At 46.5% G+C, this 23,865-nt stretch overlaps 1 protein-coding gene across 3 annotated transcripts in view; it reads left to right on the plus strand.

The window, feature by feature from the left end:
- Positions 1–299: 299 nt before the first annotated feature.
- Positions 300–23,865, plus strand: part of RB1CC1 (RB1 inducible coiled-coil 1) — a 139,947-nt gene continuing 116,381 nt past the window's right edge. For 2 of the 3 annotated variants that reach the window (XM_040434505.1, XM_040434507.1), the window contains exon 1: positions 300–418. The gene's annotated coding sequence lies outside the window, so the exon portion shown is untranslated. Of the gene's footprint in view, positions 419–7,261; positions 7,403–23,865 lie in introns of those variants that run through there. The other variant, XM_040434506.1, reaches the window with a different exon arrangement.

Below are 23,865 nucleotides of genomic sequence, written 5' to 3' on the forward strand. Positions count from 1 at the left end.
AGCAGTTTTCTGTGTTGTAACTGGGACTCAGCAGCACCCAGACTGGGCACCCAGGTCAAAATGGGAGATACAGCACAAGGACAGCCAATTCCCATTAGGTCCCTGTGACGCCCTGGTCTTCACAGCAGACTACCAGCAGCACCCACATCAGTCACCCTGCCTACAGGAAGACGTACTACATGGCAGCGCCTCATCCAACACTCTCACTCCGTGACGTCACGGCCTGACTGACAATCCAGCGCGCCGTCCCTCCCCTATCCCAGGTTCCCCTGTGAGTCTCTCCCAAACACCGCGAGATTTGGCCTTATTCTCGCGATGTTAGAGCGGCCACCGGAAAAAAGCAGCCTGAGCGATGCTGAGTCGTCAACAACAACAATAACAAGGAGATCTTCCTGAGTGGCGGCCGCACTGTGCCCGGGTATGATGGGGTGACGGCTGGTGGGTGGGCTGGTGGGGCGCCGGAGAGCCCCCATATGGCAAGCCCCTTTGTTGTGGTGTACATGTAGATGAGACAGCCAGCTGACAACTCCTCCCCCGGCCTGACACCCAGGCCCTGTCAGATGCTTCTCATTAATCCACCCTCAGCTGTAAACATGTCAGTGCCGAGTACATGTGTATACAGGAGGGGGCAGCGTCACCCCCAGCACGGAGACAGCTGCCCCCGGTAACACCTCCTGTCACTGCATTGTGTCCCAGCCCAGCCTGACCCCACACTACAGGTATCTACACAGAGCCAGCCTGTACACACAGGTACATATATACACACAGAGGTACATATATATACACAGAGGTACATATATATACACAGGTATATATATATATATACACACAGAGGTACATATATACACACAGAGGTACATATATATACACAGAGGTACATATATATACACAGGTATATATATATACACACAGAGGTACATATATACACACAGGGGTACATATATATACACAGGTATATATATATACACACAGAGGTACATATATACACACAGGTATATATATATACACACAGAGGTACATATATATATACACACAGAGGTACATATATACACACAGGGGTACATATATATACACAGGTATATATATATATATATACACACAGAGGTACATATATACACACAGGGGTACATATATATACACAGGTATATATATATATATACACACAGAGGTACATATATACACACAGGTATATATATACACACAGAGGTACATATATATATACACACAGAGGTACATATATACACACAGGGGTACATATATATACACAGGTATATATATATATACACACAGAGGTACATATATACACACAGGTATATATATACACACAGAGGTACATATATATATACACACAGAGGTACATATATATATATATATATATATATATACACGCAGAGGTACATATATACACACAGAGGTACATATATATATACACACAGAGGTACATATATATATACACACAGAGGTACATATATACACACAGAGGTACATACATATATATATATATATATACACGCAGAGGTACATATATATATACACACAGAGGTACATATATATATACACACACAGAGGTACATACATATATATATATATATATATATATATATACACGCAGAGGTACATATATATATACACGCAGAGGTACATATTAGGGCTGCACGATAAATCGAAAAAATAATCGAATCGCTATAATCGGCAAATGCGATATGGCGATTTGGCCGACCCGAAAATGCAGCGATTATATATGAAGGGGCCCCGTGCACATAACTGGCTTTGTGTGTAAAGTATTTTACTAGTGTGTGAAACAATCTCTCTCCTATTGATAACAGGTCCAGCCTCTGTACTCACTGTCACGATGAATGCACTACAGCGAGCAGGAGCGAGCGGGCCGGCCGGCACGTGACTGACGTCACTTAGTAACGCTCCTGCTTCCTGAAGTTGGAGGAGCGTTACTAAGTGTCGCGCGCCGGCCGGCCAGCTCGCTCCCGCTCGCTGCAGTGCATTCATAGTGACAGTGACTACAGAGGCTGGACCTGTTGTCAATAGGAGAGAGATTGTTTTACACACTAGTAAAATACTTTACACACAAAGCCAGTTATGTGCGCAGTTTAGGACACATGAGGGGACACATAGGGCCATGAGGGGGACCAGCATAAGATGCTATATGTCTTATGCTGGCCCCCCTCATGGCCCTATGTGTCATAGCACACATCCCCTATAACAGCGTCCTCCACGGATCCACCCCATAACAGTGCCATCCACAGGTCCCCATAACACTGTCCTCCACAGATCCCCCATAACAGCGTCCTCCACAGATCCCCCATTACAGCGTCCTCCACAGATCCCCCATAACACTGTCCTCCACAGATCCCCCACATAACAGCGTCCTTCACAGATCCCCCACATAACAGCGTCCTCCACAGATCCCCCATAACAGCGTCCTCCACAGATCCCCCATAACATCGCCCTCCACAGATCCCCCATAACAGCGTCCTCCACAGATCCCCCATAACAGCGTCCTCCACAGATCCCCCATAACAGCGTCCTCCACAGATCCCCCATAACAGCGTCCTCCACAGATCCCCCATAACAGCGTCCTCCACAGATCCCCCATAACAGCGTCCTCCACAGATCCCCCATAACAGCGTCCTCCACAGATCCCCCATAACAGCGTCCTCCACAGATCCCCCATAACAGCGTCCTCCACAGATCCCCCATAACAGCGTCCTCCACAGATCCCCCATAACAGCGTCCTCCACAGATCCCCCATAACAGCGTCCTCCACAGATCCCCCATAACAGCGTCCTCCACAGATCCCCCATAACAGCGTCCTCCACAGATCCCCCATAACAGCGTCCTCCACAGATCCCCCATAACAGCGTCCTCCACAGATCCCCCATAACAGCGTCCTCCACAGATCCCCCATAACAGCGTCCTCCACAGATCCCCCATAACAGCGTCCTCCACAGATCCCCCATAACAGCGTCCTCCACAGATCCCCCATAACAGCGTCCTCCACAGATCCCCCATAACAGCGTCCTCCACAGATCCCCCATAACAGCGTCCTCCACAGATCCCCCATAACAGCGTCCTCCACAGATCCCCCATAACAGCGTCCTCCACAGATCCCCCATAACAGCGTCCTCCACAGATCCCCCATAACAGCGTCCTCCACAGATCCCCCATAACAGCGTCCTCCACAGATCCCCCATAACAGCGTCCTCCACAGATCCCCCATAACAGCGTCCTCCACAGATCCCCCATAACAGCGTCCTCCACAGATCCCCCATAACAGCGTCCTCCACAGATCCCCCATAACAGCGTCCTCCACAGATCCCCCATAACAGCGTCCTCCACAGATCCCCCATAACAGCGTCCTCCACAGATCCCCCATAACAGCGTCCTCCACAGATCCCCCATAACAGCGTCCTCCACAGATCCCCCATAACAGCGTCCTCCACAGATCCCCCATAACAGCGTCCTCCACAGATCCCCCATAACAGCGTCCTCCACAGATCCCCCATACCAGCGTCCTCCACAGATCCCCCATAACAGCGTCCTCCACAGATCCCCCATAACAGCGTCCTCCACAGATCCCCCATAACAGCGTCCTCCACAGATCCCCCATAACAGCGTCCTCCACAGATCCCCCACATAACAGCGTCCTCCACAGATCCCCCACATAACAGCGTCATCCACAGATCCCCCACATAACAGCGTCATCCACAGATCCCCCACAACACAACGTCATCCACAGATCCCACCACAACAGTGCCATCCACAGATCCCCCACATAACAGCGTCATCCACAGATCCCCCACATAACAGCGTCATCCACAGATCCCCCATAACTATGTCATACCCAGCCGCGTCAGCGGCTCATTTGGGAAAATCCAAGCAAATAGACCTCAAGCACAATTCCCTTAAAATATCGCATCGCACATCGTTATCACAATTTTTAGGGCCCTAATCGCAATCGCACAAAATTCCCATATCGTGCAGCCCTAGTACATATATACACGCAGAGGTACATATATACACGCAGAGGTACATATATACACGCAGAGGTACATATATACACGCAGAGGTACATACTGTATATATACACACACACAGGTACATATATATACACACACACACACAGAGGTACCATATATATACACACACAGAGGTACCATATATATACACAGAGGTACATATATATATATATTTATATATACACACACACCCAGGTACATATATACACAAATAGGTACATACACACAGAGGTGTGTATATATATACATATATATATATATATATATATATATATATATATATATATACACACACACGTAGATACAGGTACACATACACACATATACGTATATACAGTACAGACCAAAAGTTTGGACACACCTTGTCATTCAAAGAGTTTAATTTATTTTCATGACTATGAAAATTGTAGATTCACACTGAAGGCATCAAAACTATGAATTAACACATGTGGAATTATATACATAACAAACAAGTGTGAAACAACTGAAAATATGTCATATTCTAGGTTCTTCAAAGTAGCCACCTTTTGCTTTGATTACTGCTTTGCACACTCTTGGCATTCTCTTGATGAGCTTCAAGAGGTAGTCCCCTGAAATGGTTTTCACTTCACAGGTGTGCCCTGTCGGGTTTAATAAGTGGGATTTCTTGCCTTATAAATGGGGTTGGGACCATCAGTTGCGTTGAGCAGAAGTCAGGTGGATACACAGCTGATAGTCCTACTGAATAGACTGCTAGAATTTGTATTATGGCAAGAAAAAAGCAGCTAAGTAAAGAAAAACGAGTGGCCATCATTAAGAAATGAAGGTCAGTCAGTCAGCTGAAAAATTGGGAAAACTTTGAAAGTAAGGGCTATTTGACCATGAAGGAGAGTGATGGGGGTGCTGCGCCAGATGAACTGGCCTCCACAGTCACCGGACCTGAACCCAATCGAGATGGTTTGGGGCGAGCTGGACCGCAGAGTGAGGGCAAAAGGGCCAACAAGTGCTAAGCATCTCTGGGAACTCCTTCAAGACTGTTGGAAGACCATTTCAGGGGACTACCTCTTAAAGCTCATCAAGAGAATGCCAAGAGTGTGCAAAGCAGTAATCAAAGCAAAAGGTGGCTACTTTGAAGAACCTAGAATATGACATATTTTCAGTTGTTTCACACTTGTTTGTTATGTATATAATTCCACATGTGTTAATTCATAGTTTTGATGCCTTCATAGTCATGAAAATAAAGAAAACTCTTTGAATGAGAAGGTGTGTCCAAACTTTTGGTCTGTACTGTATATACACACATGTAGGTACACATATACGTACATATATACACACATGTAGGTACATACACACAGATACATATATACACATATAGAGGTACATACACACAGAGGTACCTACTTTATTACTGATGTTGGCATGTGTGAAGAGGGGCACTGATGGTGTGCAGGTTGTGATGGTGCCCCCACTCGGTTCAGGGAATCATCCATTACTGGCTCAGCCAGTGCCGCTGATATAAGATACGCTGTGTCTGCTGATGAAGCAATGGCTTCCAGTACACGGGACCTTTCCCATCTGTCAGGACAAGGAGAGCCTATAGTTTCAGCTCTTCTGGGTATTCGCCCTGGTCCTGTGGTAGCGGTGAGCACGGCCCCTGTATCTGTAGTGACGTTCCAGTAATGACAGGTGTCACCACCTTCCCTCTACCACACTTTTCTGAGTACATGTCCGTCCCCAGAGCCTGCTCTGCCTAGAGAAGGAAGGGCCCTTACCTGCTCACTGGGGCTACGCTCTGGGGGTCCTGTCCCTGCAGCTTCTGGTCTCCAGTGTCCCGTCCATCGTCATGTGCACAGCTTAGTGGGGACACGTCCCCTATCCTATAAGATACAATACAGCAGCATAAAGCTCTTGTCGGGATTTCTCTGCTTCATGTCCCCAAGAGGCGTGTGGCCGGAGCACCGGGGAAGAGGCAGGACCCTTTCTTTTTTAGGCAGAGCAAATTCAGGGTCAAACAACCTCTTTAATTGTGTGGTTTTCACCACATGCTTGTCTGTGTCCTGTGCCGGACCATGTTACGTCCTCCATAGTGACGTCATGCTCCCTGGTCACATGATGCAGTCACATCTCCCGGCTAAGATGGACGTCAGTTAGCCTTAGAGCTCATGCACACGAACACATTTTTTTCCGTGTCCGTTTTTTTGCGGCCCATATGCAGAATCATTCACTTCAATGGGGCCCCCCCAAAAAAAACTGAAATGACTCAGTGTGCATTCCGTGTCCGTATGTCTGCATGGCCATGTCCTATTATAGTCCTCATTACAGACAAGGATAGGACTGTTCCATTAGGGGCCCGGCGGTTCTGTCCCGCAAAATGCGGAATGCACAAGTCCAGTATCTGTGGTTTGCAATTTGCGAACCACAAAACATCCAACGGTCCTGTGCATGAGCCCTTAGGCTGCATTAAAGGGGTTATCCAAACCTGAAATATCCCCCCGCTCCCCCCCCAATGCCTGGGCCCCTCATACAGAGAATAATTTCCTGGTCGCCGACGCCTGTGTCCTTCCGCATCTTTCCACGGCCATCTCTGCAAGATGGTGACCTGCCCCCTTGCGTCATGTGCGACGCCCCGCATCCCCGCTGATCAGCTGTTCTGCAGTAGCTCTGGGACCATTGTGTGTAGAGAAGGGAGCTGGTCAGTGTAGCGCTGCCCCCATTGCGGTGAGGCAGGCTATACATATAAGAGGACCGGAAAACCCTTTAAGGGTCCATTCACACGTCCGTATGTGTTTTGCAAAACACGGACATCGGCAATGTGTGTTCCGCATTTTGCGGACTACACATCGCCGGCACTCATAGAAAATGCCTTTTCTTGTCCACAACTGCGGACAAGAATAGGACATGTTCTATTTTTCTGCAGAACGGCAGTGTGGATGCGGACAGCACATTCCGGCCCCATTGAAAATGAATGGGTCCTCACCTGGTCCGCAAAATTGCCTGACGGATGCGGACCCATTTTGCGGACGTGTGAATGGACCCTAACAGATAAATTTTCATCACTCAACAGAAATAATAGGCTAACTTACTATATCCAGGAAACCCCTCTACAAATGACAGAACCGTTTACTTACCTTATGTTTCTCAGGGCAGCTTTGGGGACTCTTCGAGGAAGAGATTCTGGGGACCGGGGGATTACTGTATGACGTCACTTGCACCGCCATGTGATCAGTATGTTGCGTGTCCAGCACAGTGAACTGTAATGATGGGAGGAATAGCCGTGACTGCACCATTACGGCTTGTGGCAGTCCCAAGCAAACCTAGAACTGACAAAGGATTCGGAAGTCATTCTGAAGAACTCCCTAATCTTAAAAGGCATAGCCATAGGATAGGTGGTAAGTGTCTGATTGGCGGCGGTCCAGCCATTGAATCCCTTGGCAATCACAAGAACGGGTGCCTAGTGTTCTCCTGTGTGAATGGAGCAGTTGGGACACATGTGAGCTGTCTTTCCAGCAGGGTGGATTTGATTTAAATCACTAGTCAGTAAGGCTTGATTGTAGATGAAGATTTTTAGAATAACAACTTTTCATATTAGTTTGATTAGGTTGATTCTCCATTCATAGGTTTGTTGAAGTTAGGATTAAGGTATTTTGTTCATGTTATAACGTTTTTGCTGTGAAGAAGAGGCATGTGATCTCTGCTGAGTCCAATTCAGTTTTGAGAACTGCAAAAGTAAACCAAGCATCTGTGATAATATCTTGTAGGCAGAGAAACTGCCCAATAATCTTACAAAAACCTCTGGAAGAGCATGACATTATGAATGGATTAATGGAATTTATTTACCAAAAAAATTACACATATAGAAACATAGAATATGTCGTCAGATAAGAACCATTTGGCCCATCTAGTCTGCCCAATATACTGAATACTATGAATAGCCCCTGGCCCTATCTTATATGAAGGATGGCCTTATGCCTATCCCATGCATGCTTAAACTCCTTCACTGTATTTGCAGCTACCACTTCTGCAGGAAGGCTATTCCATGCATCCACTACTCTCTCAGTAAAGTAATACTTCCTGATATTACTTTTAAACCTTTGCCCCTCTAATTTTAATCTATGTCCTCTTGTGGTAGTTTTTCTTCTTTTAAATATTCTCTCCTCTTTTACCTTGTTGATTCCCTTTAAGTTTCTATCATATCCCCTCTGTCTCTTCTTTCTTCCAAGCTATACATGTTAAGGTCCTTTAATCTTTCCTGGTAAGTTTTATCCTGCAATCCATGTACTAGTTTAGTAGCTCTTCTCTGAACTCTCTCCAAAGTATCAATATCCTTCTGGAGATATGGTCTCCAGTACTGAGCACAATACTCCAAATGGGGTCTCACTAGTGCTCTGTAGAGCGGCATGAGCACCTCCCTCTTTCTACTGGTAATGCCTCTCCCTATACACCCAAGCATTCTGCTAGCATTTCCTGCTGCTCTATGACATTGTCTGCCTACCTTTAAGTCTTCTGAAATAATGACCCCTAAATCCCTTTCCTCAGATACTGATGTTAGGACTGTATCACTGATTTTATATTCTGCTCTTGGGTTTTTACGCCCCAGGTGCATTATATTACACTTATCAACATTACATTTTAGTTGCCAGATTTTTGACCATTCCTTTAGTTTTCCTAAATCCTTTTCCATTTGGTGTATTCCTCCAGGAACATCAACCCTGTTACAAATCTTTGTGTCATCAGCAAAAAGACACACCTTACCATCGAGGCCTTCTGCAATTTCGCTGATAAAGATATTAAACAATATGGGTCCCAGAACAGATCCCTGAGGTACCCCACTGGTAACAAGACCATGGTCTGAATATACTCCATTGACTACAACCCTCTGTTGTCTGTCCCTCAGCCACTGCCTAATCCATTCAACAATATGGGAGTCCACGTACAGCCTTATTCTACATAATTAAAAAACAAATCTTTATTTCATGATGGAATAACCTTTGTAAGGTAATATATTTTCCTAAAAAAGCATTTTATATAAAAAAAATCCGATATTAATTTTTTTTAAAATCATATATTTTTTTCCGCCCTGCTTTCCAGTCAACTCTGGCGCTGCTGGGGATATCCTAGTCCAACCACTGCGCCTTCTCTGGCAGATCCACAGAGGTGACTGAGGCAGCCCCTGTCAGGTCCCCTGCGTTACACTATTTGAGAGAAGCATAAGATAGATGGGGAGACCCTCAGCTCTGTTTTTTTGCGTAAAATGCTGTTTGACTGCAGCCAGAGAAAACCTGGGAGTCGTGCCCGCCCCGCTCCTGGAGGATGATTGACAGCCTTCCCAGCAAGGCTGTGTATATAAGGAAAACTGTCAATCATCCGGTGTGGGCGAGGCAAGCAGGACTCCCAGGCTTTGGCCTCATGCACACGACCGTTGTGTGGTCCGCAAATTGCGAATCCGCAAAATATGGATGGCGTCCGTGTGCGTTCCGCAATTTGCGTAATGGCACGGACAACCATTGATATAACTGCCTATTCTTGTCCTCAAAATGGACAAGAATAGGACATGTTATATTTTTTTGGCGGACCACGGAACGGAGCAACGGATGCGGACAGCACACGGAGTGCTGTCCGCATCTTTTGCGGCCCCATTGAAGTGAATGGGTCCGCATCCGAGCCGCAAAAACTGCGGCTCGGATGCGGACCAAAACAACGGTCCTGTGCATGAGCCCTTAGGCTGCATTAAAGGGGTTATACAAACCTGAAATAACCCCCCCCCCCCCAAAAAAAAAAACTGCGGCTTGGATTCGTGTGCATGAGGCCTTTCTCTGTGAGTCCTGGCATTAGTCAAACTGCATTTTGCACAGAAATGCTGAATAAAATTAAAGGGGCTGTCTCACTTCAGTAAGTGGCATTGATCATGTAGATATAGAGAAAGTTAATACAAGTCACTTACTAATGTATTGTTATCATCCATATTCCTTCCTTTGCTGTCTGGATTCATTTTCCCATCACATTATACACTGCACATTTCCATGGTTACAGACCACCCTGCAATCCATCAGCAGTGGTCGTGCTTGCACACTATAGGAAAAAGCACTGTCCTATGTGCGCTCCCACGGTCCCGGCCACCAGACAGACTGACAATTTCTCCTATATTGTGCAAGCACGACCACCACTGATGGATTGCAGGGTGGTCTGTAACCATGGAAACGAGCAGTGTATAATGTGATGGAAAAATGAATCAAGCCAGTAAAGGAGGCAATATGGACAATCACAATACATTAGTAAGTAACTTAATCTACCTGATAAATGTCACTTACTGAACAGCTCCTTTAAGGAAAAAGGGGAAAAGTGTCTCCCCAAGCTCAGTGTCTCCTCCTCTGGTACTATCGAAGACCTGATGTATCCTCTGAATGACAATATGGAAGGCTCTTCTGGGAGCAGCGCACCCTGGAAAAGTACAGAATGAAGAAAGCGTGAACATGTGTGGTCCCCTCTTCATGCAGAAACCCCTTTATCATCATGTAGGGTAGGTGCCCTGAAACATAACCATGTGCTTGGTTTCACGCAGGTAAGGTTTTCGGTGCACCGTGGATGGCGCACCGGGCTTTCCCTGCATGATCGCTACCAGTTCTGAAACGTCAGGGACTATTCATCATCACCCAGGAAGCCTGAGGCCTTACTGGTGTTACTGGGGAGGCGATGATGCACCTAAAGGGGCGGCCCTGTCCACAGAAAGGTATGGCCGTGTTTCTGGACCCCACCCTACATGGGGGTACGCTTAAGTTGAAACTGATTTTGGAGGTGACAGACTCCCTTTAAAATATGCAGGAAAGAAAACATGTTCAACAGGTTCCTATGTGGGTCAGTTCAAGTGTTTTCATGAGCGTGTTATTTCCTTTACAGTAAAATATTTCGGTAAATTTGTTGTTTGAGAAGGAACATTTAGCTATTCAGGGGGTCATTTACTATCCAGAAATACACCTATATTTGGCGTATTTCTGACGCAGATTGCGGCACAGAGGTTTTTTTGCGACTTTTTCCCGCCAGGTCTAAAAAAGTGGTCCTGGCGTGGAAGTGGACGGGCCGGAGTTATCCAAACCTGAAATACCCACTCACAATGCCCAAACCCCTCATACAGAGAATACTTTCCTGGTCGCCGACGCCTGTGTCCTTCCGGATCCCTCCACGGCCATCGCTGCATTTCCCTGGCGTGCAGATAACATCCATGGACCGAGGGGTGCAGCCAATAGCAGGCTGCGATGGTGGCCTACATTTAGACTGGTGCAGGAGGCGCCAAAGTTAGGTAGAGGCTGGCGCCTCTACCTAACTTCAGCGGATCCACCACCATCTATAGGGGATATTAAGACTGGCATCTAAAACACCAGTTTTAATAGATGACCCCCCAAAAATCCTCGCCAAAAGCACATGCAGAACTTCCCCATTGATTTCAATGGGGAATCTGCATGTTAAACTATACTACTATGTTTCTTTCTGCATGTGGTATTAGAAACCGCACCGTAGAAAAAAGTTATGTCTTGTCCATTTTTTATGTGGATTCTGCACAGAATCTGCATCCAGAATTCCACAGAAAATGGCCAGTAATTAAAATCCTTGCCGAAACCGCTTTAAAAAACTCTTGATGGAAAAAACCTCATGCGGATTCCTCGTCATGTTTTTTTTTCTTGCTCAAAATACTGTGTGAACCTAGCCTAAAGGGCTTTGCCATGGCTCCTTCACTGGTGAAGGCTGGACGGCAGGGATTCCCACTGATTCTTGAAGGGGTTGTCTGGACGGGTGGCACTCGCCTGCCCCGGTCATCCCTGTTCCTGTTAGGTATCTCCTTCCACTCCATGCTGCTTCTGGTTCTAGCCTGGCAAAAAACGTGAGGTGCCGACTCCCCGCACATCGCCGCTTCCAGCCAGTCAGTGGCCTCAGTGTTTCACAGTACCAGCAAAGTTAAAGAGGTCCCGCCAATCAGCTATTTGAGAAGGGGTCGATGCCGTGGCCTTCTCGCTGCTTCCCGCAGGCCAGTGACTCATGACTATGTCACATTGCCTGGGACGCCGGTCTTTTCTTTCCCACCTGCGCTGCTGGAGGATTCGCCTATTTTACATCGAGGCGCACCCCTCGTCATAAATTAGGCACCCCTCAGGCACTCCATGAGCCTGGAGTAAAAAGTACTCCAACCTCTGACTGGAGTCGTTTTTACTCCTCTTTTACGCCTGCTTTAGGCCTCATGCACACGACCGTTGTGTTTTTTGCGGTCCGCAAATTGCGGATCCGCAAAACATGGATGGCGTCCGTGTGTGTTCTGCAATTTGTGCAATGGCACGGACAGCCATTGATATAACTGCCTATTCTTGTCCGCAAAACGGACAAGAATAGGACAGGTTATCTTTTTTTGCGGACCACGGAGCGGAACAACGGATGTGCTGTCCGCATCTTTTGCGGCCCCATTGAACTGAATGGGTCCGCATCCAAGCCGCAAAAACTGCGGCTCGGATATGGACCAAAACAACAGTCGTGTGCATTAAGGTGTAAATTTGCCAGAGCTGAACTCCCAGCCCAGTCCCCGCCACTCACAAGTGGTGAGGATGGCCTAAAAATGTCTTTGTGACAAACTATTGTCGCACGGTTATTTAAAAAGTCACCAAAAGGGGTCTTTTGACCTTTTTAATGCCAAAAGCAGGCAAAGAGATCCTTATCTACACAATGCAGAAAAAAATATACTTGCATTCCCCATGTAATACCAATGCTGGGGCATCTATTCTTATGACTGTAGTTTGTGTCATTCCTTTATTATTCCTACTGGAAGTTTACAAATCAGTCGCCAGCAGTCTGCCGCAAAGGTCCAGTTGGGTGTTACCAGTTGGGGGTGTGTCCCTGCACAGTCTGCCACAGGCAGCACTGATTGGATAGTGTCAAGCTGTGCAAGGAAAAACTCCATTGGAATTTGATTTCTTGCTATTTTCATACTGTGACCCCGTTAGGCTACTTTCACACTAGCGTTTTTGACGGATCCGGCAGGGTTCAGCAAAAACGCTTCCGTTACTGATAGTACAACCATCTACTTCCGTTATAGAAGGATCCGTTTTCTATTGTGGCAGATTGTGGTAGCGTAAACAGATCCGTCCCCATTGACTTGTATTGGGGGTCATGCCGGATCCGTCTTGCTCCGCATCCCATTCTGTATTAAGTATGCTATTATTTTCCCTTATAACTATGTTATAAGGGAAAATAATAAAGATCGGGTCCCCATCCCGATCGTCACCTAGCAACCATGCGTGAAAATCGCACTGCATCCGCACTTTTTCACGCAGCCCCATTCACTTCTATGGGGCCTGCGTTGCGTGAAAACTGCACAATATAGAGCATGCTGTGATTTTCACGCAACGCACAAGTGATGTGTGAAAATCACCGCTCATGTGCACAGCCCCATAAAAATGAACGGGTCCGGATTCAGTGCGGGTGCAATGCGTTCACCTCACGCATTGCACCCGCTCAGAAAAAACGCCGTGGGAAAGAGGCCATATAGTGTACTGTACTGTATTTTCACTTTACAAAGTCTGATTAGAGTTCTGCCTTTAGCAGAAGTCTAATCAGCACCATGGACAGCCTCTGATCAGTACCATGGACAGCCGGATGCCTGTGAAGGCGTCCGGTTGCCATGGTACCCATCACTCGCTGCCACAGCAGAGCAGTGGGTGATGGGGAGGGAGGGGGGCCCCCTCCCTCTCCCATCGGGGGCTGAAAAGGCAAAGCAGCCCCCGATGGGAGAGGGAGGGAGCTCCCTCCCTCTTAACCTTTTCCATACAGCGGTCCCTACGGACCGCGGCATGGAAGGGGTTAAACGCATGGCATCTATGCCTGCACAGATGTCAGGCGTTTCGGGCAGAGTGTCAGCAATGTGCTGACACTCTGCAAACCGCTCGGCCATCCTGAGAGAGGGGGCGGGCGGATGATCGCATGCCTGTCCGCCCCCCCCCAAGCACCGCCGCCCGCCCTCCCTGCCGCACTCTCCGCACCCCCCCCCTCGCTGCGCCCGCCGGCAGATAACAAAGAGGGCAGCAGAGGGGGGTTAAGCATTAAAATTAAACTTATTTGAAGTTTCTGATCCCCGAAACCGCAGCAAACCGCAGGTCTGAATTGACCTGCGGTTTGCTGCGATCGCCGACATGGGCGGGTCACAGGACCCCCCGGCGCATCTAGCCAAGGTGCCTGCTCAATGATTTGAGCAGGCCCCGGGTTCCGATCACCGCCCGCCGGGCGGTGGTGATCGGAACCATACATGTGTCCTTAAGTACCAGGACAACATGACGTACCGGTGCGTCATGTGTCCTGAAGAGGTTAAACTAGCTGACATTAGTGATGTGCTAATGTCGGCTGAACCTAACTAGCCTATTCCTACTTTTATCTATGCCCCCGTAACTTTTGTAATATGCTAATTAGCCTCTAGGTGCAGGGGGCGTTGCCCCTGCTCTTAGAGGCTCCGTTCTCCCACCTCTGGCCACGCCCTGCTACACTAGATTGACAGGGCCAGACAGCGTTGGTCTCCTACTGCCGGCCCTGTCTGCCGTGTAAATCTCGCACCTGTGCCGTCTCGTTCAGCATTCGGTGCAGGTGCAGTGAGTGAAGGGCGCTCGCCGGCTTCCTTACTGCGCCTGCTCTGAATACTGAATGGCGCGAGATTTCCCCAGCGCACAGGGCCTGCAGTTGGAGGTGAAGGCTGCCTGGCCCTGTCAATCTAGTGTAGCAGGGCGTGGCCAGAGGTGGGAGAACGGAGCCTCTAGGAGCAGGGGCAACGCCCCCCCTGCACCTAGAGGCTAATTAGCATATTATACAAGTTGTATTTCTGGAGTAACGGGGGCATAGATAAAAGTAGGAATAGACTAGTTGGGTTCAGCTGACATTAGCACATCGATAATGCCAGCTAGTTTAATAGGGTTAATTCTGCTGACAGAAACCCTATAATAGTCTTTGTTATTCACAAACGTGCCTGATCTGATCTTATAGTGGCCCTCTGTACTGGCATACGGTGGGGACCCCTCTGCATAGGGATTGTATTCTTGAGACTACCCCTTTAAAGAGGACATTTTGGCTCTCCGAATATGTCTGCTTTACTTGTATCGCCCATAAAATAACATTTCTGGAACATTTTTTTCCGACTGCATTGTGCCATTCCCCTGTTATTTCACCTGAAAATTTAGAAGGCAGTTGACAACTGGGTGTTACCATTTCCTTTGGCAAAGGGGTGTGTCCCTACACTGATTGGACAATGTTAGCTTGTGTAGGGACATTCCCCCAACTGGTAAAACCCAGTTGTCAATTAAAGGGAACCGGTCACCAGGAAAGTCAGTGTTATACGAGGCACAAAAAACGGTCTTGGATTTGCCCATTTTATGACGAGGCGTGCATCTCGTCATAAATTAGGTGCACCTCTGGCAGTCCATGCGCCTGCTGTATAAACTGCTCCAGCCCCTGAGTGCCCTGGCCACGACCTCTGCCCTCACCATTCCCAAGTGGGGAGGACAGCGTAAAAACGCCAGTGTGACAAAATAAAAGCCGTACAAGACAAAAATGGGCTGTGCGACTTTTACGCCACGAGCTGGTGTAAAAATGTTCGTAAATGACCCCTAATGTCTTGTATGAACTTAATGATACCTTTTGCATAGTGATTCTTGCTGTATTCTGGAGAAAAAAGGACCTTTACTCCATATGCAAATGAGCAGTTCCCTTCACTGAGGGCATGTCCACGCCACTGTGTGCACGCTTGCTCCTCCTTCTTTCTCTGGTAGCCCCTCCCTCTCCTTGGTTGACTGGGTGAAGCGAGATGACGATGTAGGGGCCTAGCCCCATCAATCACGAAGCAGATAGAGAGGCTGGCAGGGTTTATCTGGGATTTACATATTGATGACTCAGGATTTCAGATCAGCAGTGGTCCGAGTCTCATTAACCCCACCGATCAACTGTTTGAGGAAGCTGCAGCGCCCACCGAAACTCCGCAGACTCACAAAGCACAGCGCCGTACGTTGTATAGTGGCTGTGCTTGGTATCGATTCTCAGCCCCGTTCAGTTTAATGAGGCTGAGCTGCGCCTAGGTCATGTGACCGATGAACGCGTCATCACATGGCTTAGGAAAATGTCTAAGTTCTCATGGACTGCCCCAGCCTCTTCGAACCGCCAATCGGCTGGGGTCCAGGGAGTCGGGCCCCTGCCAATCTGATATTGATATCCTATACCGGAATGGGTAAATCCTGGAAAACCCCTTTTAACTGCTCATTTGCATATGTAGTACTTTGAGTATTTTTTTCTCCACAATGAAGTGACAAATCGCTAAGGGAAAGGTATCATTACAACCTGCTGAGCTAGCCCTACAAGATATTGGGGGAGATTTATCAAAAGTGGTGCAAAGGAAAGCTAGCTTAGTTACCCATAGCAACCAAGCAGATTCCATCTTTCATTTTCAAAAGGAGCTCTGAAAAATGAAAGATGGAATCTGATTGGTTGCTATGGGCAACTAGGCCAGTTCCACTTTACACCAGTTTGATAAATGATCCCATTGCGCCTGGTTTATTTCAATCGTCTTACGACTATAAATTCCTGTTTCTGGTCTTGTCATTAAAATATAACCTTTATTTCTTTCTTTATTAAACAATATATACCACAAAAAACATAAAGTGAAATTGTTAAAAATACATCTGGAGGGCTTGGGACTGAGGGTGCAGTGTCTCTACTTTATTGGTGAATCAGAGGGATATTACTCCATATCTCACTGAAGACTAGTTTATACTCTGACCTGTGTTGCTACACTTTGATGCCTGTAATGTCACCCAACACCAAGCATTCCGTCATCTAAGCCGCACTGTATTAGCAGTTCACCCTATAGAGATGCTTCTCTAATTGTGTAAAGTCCCTCTCTAAAAGTCTCTCGGTGGCTGGACTTCTTATACGTTTCTATCTACACTGTCCCTCAGATACAACGCCGTCTGCAGATCGCCTTTTCCTATTCCATTTTTGGCCCTGCCATAATTCTTAAAAGTATTAAAGACGCAGCTCCCCCGACATGTTTCACCGCAGATGGAGCTACTATCAACACGAGCGCTTCCTGTCTAAGGTCCTTTATATCATTAAGGCGGATCTCACCTTCTAAATCACCTATCACCGATTCAGTCTCGTGTTGAATGATGTCTCTGGGGGCCAATCATATCCATCCTTTGTAACGGTGTCGGCGAACTGGGAAAGTCAGGTAAAATAATCTGCGCCTGCGTCCGATACTTTGATGCTTCTTCTGCCTCGGCAAGGCTACTGCGCATGCGTTAGAACTTATACTGAATTGCGTCTGTGCCCAAGGTCCATATACGCATGCGCTGGGACTTTGGATTTCCAACGCTCCAAAACCCATCGATGTATCTATATTCCAGGGGCATGCGTCAGAACTTAAAGTCCTTCCCTTCCATTTACAAGGTTAGTGCGCCTGCGTTGGAACTCTTACTCGGATCTGCCTATGTTCGGCGACCATATGCGCATGCGCTAGAACTTCGAATTTCCTCTCTATTGGAGGTGTGTACGTCTTAAGGCGCATGCATTTATACTTAGAGTATCTCGCGTCTCTGTCTGATGACAAAAGCGCATGTGCTGGAACTTTAAAATATGTTCAGATTTTATACTTTCAAGGGGCATGCGCTTGGACTTAGGAAATATCAGACCCTTAATTCCGATGATCCATACAACTTCAATAATAGGGCGCGCATGCGTGCGAACTCAGACTGAATCCGAGTTTAACAGGCTCCAGGGCTCAAAGAATTTTTTATATGTGTTCAGAGTCAGTCAGTGTCTTTCATTTCCAAACGCATGCGCAGGAACTTAGGAAATTTTAGTTTCTACGTTTTTGGTTAGTAAGTGTTTACATATATATGGGGATTATATGCCGCATACATATTCACTGGTCAGATATTTTTATTTCCCGTTTTTTTTTGTATATTTTTATATTTCCCAATTTTATATCTTGTTTACCCAGCAGCCATTTTTCTTGGCTGTATGCCCAGTCCTCATGTGTTCCTAGGATCTATATCTTAGATTGCCTGGATATTTATGCCCTATGTTTCCCTGGACATATTGACTTTTTAACCTTTTAGTAAACTTTTATATGATTCCTTAACGAAGGAGAGAGAGGAGAGACTTATTACAATTGTGCAGGAGTCCTTTGGACTCTTTTTACATATTCATAGTTTGTCATCTCCTTCTTGGGTATCATTTGAATGCTGTATACGTAAAGTCTTCATTTAGGCCAATTGGACTCATAGTATTGAGTCTCTGGATCCATCGTGCTTAATTCTGCAGGAGTTTCTTATCAAGATTGCCCCCTCTAGGGCCCATGGTTAATTTCTCAATCCCCCAGAAACGTAGAACTGATATTTTATTTTCATGTACATATTTTATGTCTTGCAATGGGTGTATCTTTTTCAGTTTCTATCGAGCTCAAATGGCCCGATATACGGCGTCTCAGTTCCTGTGTGTACACATGTAAAACGCAATGAGTTATATACATAGCATCATGTCCATGCCCCAGACTATATGTGGGTAAAACCACACAGGAACTGAGACGCCGTATATCGGGCCATTTGAGCTCGATAGAAACTGAAAAAGATACACCCATTGCAAGACATATAAAATATGTACATGAAAATAAAATATCAGTTCTACGTTTCTGGGGGATTGAGAAATTAACCATGGGCCCTAGAGGGGGCAATCTTGATAAGAAACTCCTGCAGAATGAAGCACGATGGATCCAGAGACTCAATACTATGAGTCCAATTGGCCTAAATGAAGACTTTACGTATACAGCATTCATATGATACCCAAGAAGGAGATGACAAACTATGAATATGTAAAAAGAGTCCAAAGGACTCCTGCACAATTGTAATAAGTCTCTCCTCTCTCTCCTTAGTTAAGGAATCATATAAAAGTTTACTAAAAGGTTAAAAAGTCAATATGTCCAGGGAAACATAGGGCATAAATATCCAGGCAATCTAAGATATAGATCCTAGGAACACATGAGGACTGGGCATACAGCCAAGAAAAATGGCTGCTGGGTAAACAAGATATAAAATTGGGAAATATAAAAATATACAAAAAAAACGGGAAATAAAAATATCTGACCAGTGAATATGTATGCGGCATATAATCCCCATATATATGTAAACACTTACTAACCAAAAACGTAGAAACTGAAATTTCCTAAGTTCCTGCGCATGCGTTTGGAAATGAAAGACACTGACTGACTCTGAACACATATAAAAAATTCTTTGAGCCCTGGAGCCTGTTAAACTCGGATTCAGTCTGAGTTCGCACGCATGCGCGCCCTATTATTGAAGTTGTATGGATCATCGGAATTAAGGGTCTGATATTTCCTAAGTCCAAGCGCATGCGCCTTGAAAGTATAAAATCTGAACATATTTTAAAGTTCCAGCACATGCGCTTTTGTCATCAGACAGAGACGCGAGATACTCTAAGTATAAATGCATGCGCCTTGAGACGTACACACCTCCAATAGAGAGGAAATTCGAAGTTCTAGCGCATGCGCATATGGTCGCCGAACATAGGCAGATCCGAGTAAGAGTTCCAACGCAGGCGCACTAACCTTGTAAATGGAAGGGAAGGACTTTAAGTTCTGACGCATGCCCCTGGAATATAGATACATCGATGGGTTTTGGAGCGTTGGAAATCCAAAGTCCCAGCGCATGCGTATATGGACCTTGGGCACAGACGCAATTCAGTATAAGTTCTAACGCATGCGCAGTAGCCTTGCCGAGGCAGAAGAAGCATCAAAGTATCGGACGCAGGCGCAGATTATTTTACCCGACTTTCCCAGTTCGCCGACACCGTTACAAAGGATGGATATGATTGGCCCCCAGAGACATCATTCAACACGAGACTGAATCGGTGATAGGTGATTTAGAAGGTGAGATCCGCCTTAATGATATAAAGGACCTTAGACAGGAAGCGCTCGTGTTGATAGTAGCTCCATCTGCGGTGAAACATGTCGGGGGAGCTGCGTCTTTAATACTTTTAAGAATTATGGCAGGGCCAAAAATGGAATAGGAAAAGGTGATCTGCAGACGCCGTTGTATCTGAGGGACAGTGTAGATAGAAAGGTATAAGAAGTCCAGCCACCGAGAGACTTTTAGAGAGGGACTTTACACAATTAGAGAAGCATCTCTATAGGGTGAACTGCTAATATAGTGCGGCTTAGGCTACTTTCACACCTGCGTTCGGGTGTCCGCTCGTGAGCTCCGTTTGAAGGCTCTCACAAGCGGCCCCGAACGCATCCGTCCAGCCCTAATGCATTCTGAGTGGACGCGGATCCGCTCAGAATGCATTAGTCTGGCGGCGTTCAGCCTCCGCTCCGCTCAGTGAGCGGACACCTGAATGCTGCTTGCAGCGTTCGGGTGTCCGCTGGCCGTGCGGAGGCAAGCGGATCCGTCCAGACTTATAATGGAAGTCAATGGGGACGGATCCGCTTGAAGATGACACAATATGGCTCAATCTTCAAACGGATCCGTCCCCCATTGACTTTCAATGTAAAGTCCGGACGGATCCGTTCAGGCTACTTTCACACTTAGAATTTTTTCTAAGTTATAATGCAGACAGATCCGTTCTGAACGGATACAAACGTCTGCATTATATGAGCGGATCCGTCTGGGCAGACCCCAGACGGATCCGCTCTGAACGCAAGTGTGAAAGTAGCCTTAGCGTTCAGGTGTCCGCTCGCTGAGCGGAGCGGAGGCTGAACACTGGCAGACTGATGCATTCTCAGCGGATCTGCCTCCACTGAGAATGCATTAGGGCTGGACGGCTGCGTTCGGGGCCGCTTGTGAGCCCCTTCAAACGGAGCTCACAAGCGGAGCCCCGAACGCAAGTGTGAAAGTAGCCTAAGATGACAGAATGCTTGGTGTCGGGTGACATTACAGGCATCAAAGTGTAGCGACACAGGTCAGAGTATAAACTAGTCTTCAGCCAGATATGGAGTAATATCCCTCTGATTCACCAATAAAGTAGAGACACTGCACCCTCAGTCCCAAACCCTCCAGATGTATTTTTAACAATTTCACTTTGTTTTTTGTGGTATATATTGTTTAATAAAGAAAGAAATGAAGGTTATATTTTAATGACAAGACCAGAAACAGGAATTTATAGTCGTAAGACGATTGAAATATTAAATTTGACCTCCTGGGTTCAGTGGGTCATCTGACATATTATGGTTTATACTAGATCTCATGCTGACAGACTACTTTTAATTCATAAACTTATCAGAGGAATAAAAGAGGAATGGCACTGGACTGAGCTCTAAGAAAAGATGCTTCATAATTGTCATTTAGAATTTACTTAAATAGACATTCTCACCTTTAAACACTGTTTTTGAGTATCTATGCGGGGGTCGATAGACCGGGCAGTGATTGGGGATGAGCATTTTACACGCAGCAGTGATCATTAGTACGATCATTCTTCCCCATAAAATGTCCTTGTTTGTTGTCACCACATCTCTCTTTACACAGGACAATGTGCGCAGACGACCAGGGATTTTATGGGCCACATTAGAGATGGGATCCACCCGACTAATGAACGTTTCTTGGTTATCTGACGATCAGCGTCACCTTTAGGTCCCATTCACACAACCGTATTTTTGCTCAGCAACTGATCCGCATTTTTTGCAGATCGGATGCCGACCCATTCATGTCAATGGGGCTTCAAAAAATGCAGACAGCACACCGTCACGATCCGTATGTCCGTCCCTCAGCCCTGCAAAAAAGATAGAAAATGTCCTATTTTGCGGACTAGAATAGGCATTGTTGCAATGGGTCCGCAAAAAAACGCATGCAACACGGTCGTGTGAATGCATCTTTACACCTCACAATTATTGGGATACAAATTAGAAAAAACAATAATGCGAAACAGCCCGCACACCGCGATATCCAGCATCATGAACCACTTTCCCAACTTCAAGACTGCGCGCGGCAGGAAACTCTGAATCACCAATGGGTCCAAGCTGTCACAAACATATCCAAAATTCCATCGTGATTTTATCAAGATGTGTCCTGGAGGAGAATTTTGTATATGTTTGTTTTTGCAATTGTTTTTTGATCCCCGACACGTGTAAAAGCGCCGTTATTCCGTACCTGTACTAATCTTTTGCAGTCCATCGTGATCCACAGCCGCATTACCAGTTCTGCAGAGCTCAGATCTCCCAGTTTCCCTGCGTCTTTAGCAGTTAGACCGCGTTTGTTAGGCTACTTTCACATTAGCGTTTTTTGCGGATCCGTCATGGATCTGCAAAAACGCTTTCGTTACCATAATAAAACTGCATGCATCCGTCATGAACGGATCCGGTTGTATTATGTCTTCTATAGCCATGACGGATCCGTTTTCTATTGTGTCAGAGAAAACGGATCTGTCCTGGCACACAATGTAAGTCAATGGGGGCGGATCGCACCACATCGCGGACAGCGTTGCAGCGTTATTCTGTCTGCGATGGGGACGCAACCAAACAGAACGGAATGCACTTTAGTGCATTCCGTTTCGTTCAGTTCAGTTTTGTCCCCATTGACAATGAATCGGGAGATCCTATGGCGGATCTCCATAGCGGAATTGAAAACACTAGTGGTTTTTAGGGCTCATGCACACGGCCGTTGTTTTGGTCCGCATCCGAGCCGCCGAGGCTCTGATGCGGACCTATTCAATTCAATGGGGCCGCAAAAGATGCGAACAGCACTCTGCATGCTTTCCGCATCCGTTGCACCGTTCCGTGGTCCGCAAAAAAAATATAACCTGTCCTATTCTTGTCCGCGTTTTGCGGACAAGAATTGGCAGTTATATTAATGGCTGTCCGTGCCGTTCCGCAAATTGCAGAACGTACACGGACGCCATCCGTGTTTTGCGGATCCGCGATTTGCGGACCGCAAAACACACAATGGTCGTGTGCATGAGGCCTTACTGTGATGTCCATTCTGGAAAGTATAGGTGAAACTCCAAAAATTAGAATATCGTGCAAAAGTTCATTTATTTCATTAATGCAACTTAAAATTATAATATTGTGAAAAGGTTCAATATTCTATGCTCAAAGTGGCACACTCTAGTCAGCTAATTACTCCATACCCCCTGATTAAAGGGTACCTGAGATTGGGACTTTGGGGTCTCATAAGCTGTAAGCCATAATCATCCAAATTATAACAAATAAAGGCTTGAAATATCTCATATGTTAGTTTCACCTGTAGTAAAATCTGATGTAGGAAAAACTCTCCTGTAGTGAGGCAGCATGATAGGAGCTCAGCCTCCAGGAATGTCTGTCAGCACGGCGACGACAGCCTCCAGTAACAACCAGCAGGGGCCTAATGCCCCTTTCACACGAGCGAGTTTTCCGCGTGGGTGCAATGCGTGACGTGAACGCATAGCACCCGCACTGAATCCTGACCCATTCATTTCAAAGGGTCTGTGCGGGGTTTTTTCACACATCATTTCTGCATTGCGTGAAAAACGCAGCATGTTTTATATTCTGCGTTTTTCATGCAGCCCCGGCCCCATAGAAGTGAATGGGGCTTCAGTGAAAAACGCACTGCATCCGGAAGCAAGTGTGGGTGCGATGCGTTTTTCACTGATGGTTGCTAAGAGATGTTGTTTGTAAACCTTCCGTTTTTTTTATCAGGCGCGTGAAAAAACGCATCAAAACGCATTGCACCCTGCGCCATATGGAAATGGTGGTCTGCTCAGCGACCCCTCTCTTATGTTTTACAAGTGTCTAGAGGCGTCCCGCTTCCTCCTATGTATACGGTACAAGGACGGACACCTCGGTCTTCTAATCTACTAG

Source organism: Bufo bufo, chromosome 5 (assembly GCF_905171765.1).
Source record: "Bufo bufo chromosome 5, aBufBuf1.1, whole genome shotgun sequence".
In the NCBI taxonomy this organism is placed as follows: Eukaryota; Metazoa; Chordata; class Amphibia; order Anura; family Bufonidae; genus Bufo; species Bufo bufo.